At 38.2% G+C, this 9,803-nt stretch overlaps 1 long non-coding RNA gene across 1 annotated transcript in view; it reads left to right on the top strand.

The window, feature by feature from the left end:
* Positions 1-268: 268 nt before the first annotated feature.
* LOC106935795 (uncharacterized) overlaps positions 269-9,803 on the top strand; it is a 21,098-nt gene continuing 11,563 nt past the window's right edge. Inside the window, exons 1-3 of the long non-coding RNA XR_001421973.1 lie at positions 269-293; positions 710-713; positions 9,118-9,125. This is a non-coding gene — a long non-coding RNA (uncharacterized LOC106935795). The remainder of the gene's footprint in view (positions 294-709; positions 714-9,117; positions 9,126-9,803) is intronic.

Genomic DNA, 9,803 nt, shown 5'->3' with positions numbered 1-9,803 from the left:
CAGTTTCTTTACCCACATACAGACCACCACCAGGAGAACAGATAATCAGATAAAGTTTATTTTTACAATGATGATGAAAAGTAGTCATGGGTCCGGCAACACCGATGGTTCGGCGCAGGTTTCAAGCCCATAGACCAAACCCCGTGTCGGTGCACGTATTGCTTTGAGCAAGTCATGTGACCGATACAGGAACTGTTTCGAAATGACATTAAAGCACCAAAACTGTGTTTATAAGGAAGTGAATCTGTCAATCTGTCAAATGCATTTACCAAAATAATTCTTGATCTTTTACAGTACAGCATCAACTGTGGAGCAGTCTCAAGGCAAACGAAAAGCTTCCACAGTGTGGGACCATTTTGATCTTACATCGGAAAATAAAGTATTTGTTGTCATTTCATTGTTTCATCTGGTTCTTTTCAGTTTCTACTTGATCTATCTGAATCCAAATTCAGCTGAAATTGACTCTTAGTTTACTTTCATATAATGTTCTGCAGGTTAAGTGTTGCATACGTTTGACAGAAATGTCTTATTTAAATAAATCCACCTCCTCAATGCTGAGGCATTATGAGGCCAGGCATGAGAATGGAGTCCCAGATACACCTAGGATAAACTCAGACATACAGCCATTTTACAAATTACTCAGTTGCTTTTTATAAATTACTTCATATAAATGTATTGTTTACTTCATTTTTTTCTACAGCAGGAGAAGTTGTGTCAAAAAAGCGCAACAGACTAAATTTCAAAATGTTGGAAAAACTTATTTTGATTGAAAATAAGTACAAATCTTATTGTACAGACTTCATCAACAAGGGTGTAAATCCCTTCTCATTATTTGGGGGGACCATAAACACGGAAATTTTTTAAGAGCAATTTTCGGGTGGGGTGGTCAGCAAAGTTACAGTCAAATATAATGTAAAATGTGGTTGAAAAAGTTTTCTATTGTGTTTAAGCTGCACCACCAAAAATGACTAGTAAGTAGCAATGAATAACAAGTGTTTTTCTTAGTAAACAAACTGTTGAAACCCATAGAAGTCAAACTAAGATTCAAATGTTTAGATATGAGTTTGGTGAAGAGTCATAGATCTAATCTCTGCTAAACCTTTACAAAAACTTAATACTCTGACTAAAAACAAGTTGCAATAAGTCCATCCATTTTTTATACACCCTTGTCACTTAGTGAGGTCAGGAGGGGTGCTGGTGCCTATCTCCAGCTAACGTAGTTGTAATAAGTAACTCCACTTAATAAAGTTCTTCATAAATATTGATTTGTTGCAAAGGTACTCAATACAAGTAATGTGTTATTTAAAGTATAACTTAAGTTGCTTTAAGCTTTTATTTATTTTCATGTCCTGGATGGCTGAGAACCTTTAAATATGTGGAAATTGAATATCTGGGAAGGATTATAACTTAAACTTATGGGTTAGCACCAGAGTTTTCTAGAAAAATATTCAGATTTTATTTTGTGGTTTTAAATGCTCTACACTGAAGATGGTAAGAAATAAAGGCATACTTTATTTTTTTTTTACCATCAGCTGCAATAGTTCCTCTGCTTTCTGCTCCTATACAGAGCTGTCAGCTAGTGGTCATGCTCAGCCGCTCCCGTTTCAAACTCTTCTTATTAAAGTAAGAGTTAAAGAGCTAAATATAATTGAAATACTGGCTACCTTCGACAGAAAACAGAGCCAAGTCTATGAAAGCGATGTAGCAGTTTTGCTAGTTTTGATTTCCAAGGCATAAGGTGGCAGTTTATCATGATTCAACCAAAGCAATAAAATGAACAAACTGCGGTCTGATTTTTGTTCATGCGTTTCTTCCTATTGAGCAGTGAAAGTAAATAAAATGTGTAACATGTCTTTTACTTTAAGTATTTACTTACTGGAGGGTTTGTCATTTGTGCTGCAGAGCCACAGCTAACTCCTCACTTCAGCAGCTCTGACGGAGGCTGTGTCGTTCAGCGCTGCTATTGTTCCGCCTGCACTTTGGACTGAACCATTGTTCTAACAATGGTGGGTGGGACCTAAAAATTTTATTTTATTTTTTTCTTAGAGGAATGGCAGATTTACTTCGTTATTTGTTTCTATTGCCTTTTTTTATATTCATATTGTTTAAATACAAAGGTTTCTTTCATAATTTCTTTGGGGGGGACAATTCTAGACTTTTCCAAGATTGAGGGGGTCCGGACTACCCTGACCACCCCCCCAGGATTTACGCCTATGTTCATCAAATCAGTCTGTCAACTACGTTGCCTGTAGGGATTTCTGATGTCCAGCAAGTGTCAGTACTTGGTGACACAGTATCAGTACAGTTTTGCTATGGGTCAAAACGCTACATGACGCCTCATCTACCCCTCACTAATGAAAAGTGAGATTGTGTGAGTCTGGTGCTTGGGGTTGGCAACCGGGGTCGTCTGTACACTGAAGAACAGTGAGAAAGAAATGGTGAGTTTGAGGTCGTCGGAAATTGGAACTTCGAGAAGAATTAGACTGATCTTACTTGATGTGAAGATAGGTTTCCACCAGGGGAGTAATACAGTGGTTTCCAGGGTATGGTCCCTTTGTGGGTGTCCTTGAAGTGGTCCGGGTTCCAGTGTGAGGTCTTGACGGAGTGAGTTCTTTGTTGGTGATGTGGAGGCTGCAGTGGAGGGCGGACAGGTAAGTTCAGGTGCGGAGAAGAGGAGCGAACCGACTGCCAGCTGGGAATCCAGGAACGGTTTATTGGAGATCTGCAGGAGCAGGGGTGAAAGTAGTTTTAATTTCTTGAGGGTACTATGGCAAAAGTATATAGGAGCAAAGAAGGTACTTGGGCAACCAGTGGGTAACAATCCACAGCATCACGAGGGAGGAAAATCCAGAAAGCCAGCTTCACAGGGGAATTTCCAAGGTGTCAGAAGGAAACACCTGAGAGAGAGAGGCAACAAGGATAAATTACTAGAAGTTATTTCAGAGATAACGCGCAGAGCTAGCTCAGAGGTTCAAAGAGTACCATAACAGGCAAACACTCAGGCGTCAAAGTGCTGGCGGCCTGCTCCTCATAAACTCCTGGATGATTAGGTGATGAATTACACGTGTGCTGACCTGAGTCAGCGGGCACGCCCTCCAAGGTGTTGCAGCCTCTAGGCACCACCTAGTGGATGAAGAAGGAAGCAGCAGGCAACAGAAAATCCTGACAAAGAGCCAAAACCCTGGTTCCCAACACATTTATACATCTCATATTATAGATAGCCCTCAATATACTTCATTCCATTTTGGAAATGAACTTATTTTGTAATGAGGTTACTTAATTTTAACATTCAATTCAATTCAAAAACACTTTATTAATCTCGGATGCAAAATAAATGTAATTGCAACTCGTATGATAAAATGTTCTTCAAAGAGTTGGTAATAATTGATTTCATGAAGAATAATACTGTGCACCATCATGTCCAGAGTCGACCAAGAACAGTACCAGTCTTCTTTATCGGGGTGTTAAGTCCTTGGCATTGACACGCCGACCCCAAATCTTTACTTAATTTCTAAATGTTTTACTTCATTCTTAAAAAATACCACACTTATGGCAGGGGGCGGAGGGGGTGCAGGTTCACCATGCTGCATCCAGGCCTGAGTCCTGGATGCATCCAGGACTCAGGTGCATGCATTCAGTTGACCTTTGCCACATGTTTACCTTTACCTCATGCAAAGGTCAACTGGTGCATGCATTCAGTTGACCTTTGCCACATGTTTTCTGCCCTCTCTCATAACCCGCCTTCCTGTCAATCTGCTGTGAAATAAAGGCCACGAGAGCCGAAAAAAAATCATTTTGAAAAAATGTCATACTTTACTTTTGTCATACATAACTTTAGATTTTTGTCTTAATTTTCCCAAATGAAATCAGATGTCTTGATCAAAGCAGTGTTTTTGCCAGATGTTTTACTCAAGTTATTTTTGTTTGTTTTCTGTTTTGGATTACTGCTTTTTTCTTGTGCATGACTAAAATAAATTGAGTGTGGGAGCACGCTTTTACTAAAGTAACATTTTTGGCTTCTCTACCCACCTGTGCCTCTTTCAATGTGCCCCAGGAAAAAAACGGAACTGTAAGTTGCCTAATGATCTGTTGCTGCATTCCAGTTAGTGCCAAAATCAGAGTTCCAGTTAACGAAGTCGGAATTTCACCATGGCGACAAGTAGACATTGTTTTTAGTATCTCTGATAAACATAATTTAAAACTTCATTTTCCACCAGCAAACACAACTCTTAGTTCGGCTTAGAGCTGGAGGTGCTACATTTCATATGAAACTTATTTTAGATGCACTTTACAAGTGTGTATTTTAAAAGAAACATGTTTTCACCTGGATTTGGCCCCCGAGCCTTGAGTTTGACACACGTTATAACTGAACCCCTCCTCTAAGTGAGCACTCAGTAGTCACTTAAATGAACATCCTGAGAGTGTACACAATTTGCTCTGCCAAAAAAGGGCACATTTAATACATTTTACATTTCAACATTACTTTGTTAATTAATCAAGCTTCATTGATTTTATCAAGTATCACTTTATTGCTTGGTTTTAATTTTCTGTTGATTTTACTGTGTTTCTCATGTTATTTCTTTACATTCTCCGGATACTATCATCTGGGGAAGTAGTAACAGTTCAGGTTTAAAAGGATGCAGAATTCCACTCACAAAAAAAATGTAATAAGCACATTGCTTTATTTTCCAGTGTTGCTTTTGTTGATAAACATGAAAGAAAAGTGTGAGAAAAATTCCCAGCCCTTTCCCTACACACAGTCTTACACTGGAGATAGAGAGAAATAATCGCCCCCCAAAAATACTTTAAAGGTCACTTTTTGTTTTATTCCAAGCAGATGATACTGTTGTCTAAAGCAATCGGGTTTTCACAAATTTCCACATCAATCAGTATAAGCAAGGCCTTGCTGCAGCCGAGGAACACATTCAGACAGTGACGGCGATGCAGCAGATTACGCTGTGAAGTGGTTTTCTTGGAAAGTAAAACCACAGCACCACATCTTAGGCAGTACTGCTGTCAGCGGACATTTAGGTGGGAGCACGCTGCTGACAGAATGACTGGCATCGATCTGTCCATGAGTAGAAAGTCCACAAAAGCACTTTTAAAAAATGAACTGGGTGTAGTTGTTAGATATGAAATTTAGCTAACATGGTGAGCTGCTTCACAGGTTCCCGAAGATGATCTGTTTATTTACAGACCAAACTGATTGTGGTGCCAGCGTTGCCAGGTTCACATCATCAAGGAGTGAAAATGGTTTTCTGATTACCCTCACCTCAGCACTGGGAAGGTGTATAACTTTTCCCTCCTTATATCTTTGCTGCATCATCAAGAACAGGGTGTCAGACTCATTTTCATTTTGGGCCATATCAAAAATCTGAACGTTCTTAAAGGGCCGGTTGTGCCATAATATATTGATAAAACCATTAAACTGCTAAAATATCAATTACTAGCTGTTTGTTTCACCATTCAATAAGTGTTTCTTAAAATTAAATAATGAACATCTTTTCACACTGGAGCAGTGGGGTTCTGAGGAAGTTAAAACATGGTGTGGGAAAGACGAGCTGAGCCGGCTGGTTGTCATGTCACTTTTTCCTAGAGATAAGTCCCTCCAAGATTTCGTGATTGTTTTTGTGGTTTCTTGCAATCAGAATCATAGATTTTGTGGTGCTAAGTTAGAAATATTTGTAAGGAATGTATGACGTTATATGTGACTTTCTTTTACTCGCCTTATCAATAACAGACTACAGCTTGACATCAAGTAACACTGAGGCAGCAGTCACTTAAACTCTTTGTTTTTGTCCAATTATGAGAAAAAATTGCAGTAAAAATCAGAAAGAATTGTGGAGATCTGTTGATTTTGTGTGCATTTTGCACATTTGTGAAAAACTGGAAGGATTTATTGATGTAATTTGGAGTCCAGAGGACCACATAAGAAGCTTCAGCAGGCCATATTTGGCCCCCAAGCCTCGAGTTTGATACATGTGACCTAAATCAGGGTGTCAAACTCATTTTCATTTTAGGTCACATCAAGATGACGTATGTCCTCAAAGGGTCAGTTGTGGCACAATGTATCAATAAAACTACCCTCTAACAATCTGTTAAAATATTAATATATAGTTGTCCAAGTTTTTGATGAGAACATAGACTTAATTAATATTCTACATCTTTGATGTTCAGTCTGTCTGAATCTCCAGATTTCTTCTGATTTTGTCAGATTTGAAGGTTTCAGATGATTCAACCACTTTCAATATCAGACAAAGGTAACCTGGGCTGAGTGTCATTTATAAATGGGGGAAATAAGTATTCAAACCCAACCTTCCCCAACTGAAATGTAAATGTTGTGTTGTTAAATCAGACATTTTGATTTGTCCAGTGAAACAAAAACACTTTTTTGGGGGGCTTTATGATTCCAACAAACCAAAGCAACAGCCATTATCCAGAGACAGAGAAATGGCTGACTAACCAAAATTAGTCCTAGAGCGCATTAATAAATCTTCCAAGAGGTCATAAATGTACCCAGAATAATATCTAGCAACAGTTGTTACAGTTTTAGCTGAAGTAGTTCACTTTCATACTGCACTGTGTCGAACGAACCAAAACCTTTGAAAAACCGTTCCCTCCCTCACCTATGGGGGCGCTGCATCAAGAACCACCGAAGAAAATGACATAAAAACCTCAGAAGACGACACTGAACCCAACTCCCTTCTTCGTAAATTAGGAACACACTATAATTATCCCTGCGACATTGATGCAAACAATAAGGGTATATGTTACTTTATGCTGTAATCTTTGTTCTAAATATGAGATTAAAGTACTATGTACTTTCTTTGTATTTAAAACATGTAAATAAGTCAGTGATACATTAGAAATTTCAGTCGTTACATTTGTAGAGTCTGGTAACACTTTAGATCTGAGGCCTTGGTTTGGACTGGAATCAAAAGTCTTGTTCTGCGAGTGAAAAATGCAAGGCAAAGAACCCCTGGCTGTGCCAAAGAATATTTGACACTACACAGTGACGGGAGGGTGCGAGGGGGCAAGGATAGGAAGTGTGTGTTTGTAGAAAAAAGGTTGTGCATAAAGTTTGAGCCATGTGTTGGGGAATGCCAAATGTGTTACTGTATAGGAGTGGAGACTGTGTTTTAAAGATGGTTAGGAGCCCTTTAACATTCAGTTCATCTGCAATTTCTGATGTGGGGTTGATTGACTTAAAGTCTTCCTTTGTTCAGAAAAGTCTGTGTCAACCGAATAACTTTCTCAAACCCTCACACTTAACAGTTTGAAGGTGACTAACAACAACTTTGTTCAGTAGAGCTGGACTCAAGCTTTTTTGGGAAAGTTTCTGATAGTTTGTTATTTTATTTGTTACTACACTGCAAACTGCCAGACTTCTTTTGGATTTGCTTACTTATCACAATTTAATGTTTCAGATCTTCAAACTAATTTTAACAGTAAATAAGTAAATACAAGTTGTTTTCAAATCATGCGTTCACGTTTTAGAGAAAAAAGACCTACCCAATCCAAGCTGGCTGCATGAAAAAACAGTATCTGTAATTTTGTGATAAAACAGAAAGACTGAGTTCAGCTTGAGCTTGGTAGAATGAATAAATCATTTAGACAGAATCTGTCTGATAACATGAAGTAGGCTAAAGAACTCAAAAAGCAACTCACGTTGCTCCAATCTAAAGGAACTCAAGAACAGATAAAAACCAAAGAGTGCTTCAACGACCCACAACTACTGCTGACCAAAAAGAACATAAGCTATCATCTCACATCTACAAAAAAAAAACATTCTAATGAAGGGAAACCTTCATTTGTGTTCTCTGTAACCTGAGAACACAAATATTTATGTTTTTGCAAAATTCTCTCAAATACTATCTGGGGGAAAACTAACAAGAATATAGTACCTACTATTAAACATGGTGGTGGTAGTGTGATGCTGTGGGGTTCCTCTGCTGCTTCAAAACCAGATTGACTGCACTGCTGCCGTCTACCAAAAACTACAGAAGAAGGAGGGTCAGCTATCAGTTTGTTGCCTTAAGGTCAAATACAGTTGGGTTATGCAGCAGGACAATGGTCCAAAATACTTCAAGAAGTTTGCCTGTCTGGGTAAAAAAAAACAAAACAAAACAACAACAAAAACACAAAACAAGCAAAATAACAGAAAACTTCAGAGAGGTCTACTGAAAGCTTGGACCTGAACCCAATGTGACATTTTGGCAGGACCTTAAACATTCTGCTCAGCTCTTCAATGTTGTTAAATTTAAAAAAAAAATCTGTGCAATTCTGTAAAAGACCATTACATTTTTGTATCTGCTCAGACTATCTTTGTGTAGCATTGGGATTGGTTTGGTGATCTGAAATCATTTAATTGTATATAAAAAAAAAAACCAAAAGAGATAGATGGGTAAATAAGTTGTCACATCACTGTAAATACATGACAGGTGCAAAGGTTTCTTTAGAAAAACATCCACTGAAGATATCAGTGTTAAAATGGAAACTCAAACTGATGTTGGTGATGAAATGATGCAAACTTATGGCATCTCCTCAGAAGGGTCATCAGTATTACTCATGGTGATACTGAAGTTGGTTCTTCACCAGAATGAAACACCATTATCTTGTTAAGTTTAAACACTCGTTCCAGGTAAAAGACATAAGATGTTATAAATTATTTAGAGAGTTGGGAAATGAGTAATAAGTCTGCTCTGACATTTGGGTGAAGGATATAGTTTTGACTCCATGCCCACTGAGGACAGATATGATCAGAGAGAGTGTCATGGCAGAGACAGATGTCCAGCAGAGTAGTGGGGCTCTGAGGAAGTTAAAACACGTTGTAGGAAAGATGAGCTGCACCGGCTGATTGGCACGTCACTTTTTCAAGTGACGTTGGAAGATTGGGATATATGGATAGACTCTAAAACACAAGAGACAAAAACATCAAAGGTCTTGAAACACATTGTGGCACAATGAAAAGCTGTCAGTGCAGAAATGAAAACTGAAACTCACAGACGCTCAGCCCCAGCTAGATAACAGAAAAAGAAATATGTCACATGGAAAAGTAAATACTGAGTTTGTTGGGAGCATTGATGGTTATAAAGTCTAATAGCTGCTGGGAGGAAGGATCTATGGTAATGCTTGTTAGTGTACATAGGATACAGCAGTCTGTCACTGAAGGAGTTCTCCAGTTCAATCACAGCTTCATGCATGTGTTGGGACACTATGTAATGCTGACTTAGCCAGAGTTCTTCTGTTTCCCACGACCTGTACCAGATCACTACTGTAATAAAACTATATATATATATATGTGTGTGTGTGTGTTAAAGCAAGTAACGTTCTACAACTTGTAGCATTAAACTTATTCGACAATGACATAATAAACTAATGAAATGGGATCACAGAACCCTTGCTAGGGTTCTGTGAATCCTAACAAGTTCACAGAACTCAAAAATTATTTAACAGATTACACAAAAATATTTTAGTGATGTTTTTAAATGTTTTAAATGTACATAAAATAAAAATTACAGGTGTAGTTGCCTTAAATTATCTCAATGTTATCTTATAAATAATGATATTTCTCAACTTATGATTAAGGAATATTTCACTTAAAATTTTCAATATTTTCAACTCATAACGATGGAAATAAACTCAATTTTTTCAGTATTCTTCAACTCATAATCGAGGGCAGTGGTTCCCAAACTTTTTCTTCTGCGCCCCCCCAGTGGTTTCCAAACTTTTTCTGCGCCCCCCCCCTATGGATTACAAATGGCTGTCTGGTTGAAACGACGGGGGGGGAGGCGTCGACTTTT

Source organism: Poecilia latipinna, unplaced genomic scaffold, assembly GCF_001443285.1.
Source record: "Poecilia latipinna isolate Pla-1442-1.1 unplaced genomic scaffold, P_latipinna-1.0 Scaffold2023, whole genome shotgun sequence".
Taxonomy (NCBI): Eukaryota; Metazoa; Chordata; class Actinopteri; order Cyprinodontiformes; family Poeciliidae; genus Poecilia; species Poecilia latipinna.
This window is presented reverse-complemented; position numbering and strand designations above follow the sequence as displayed.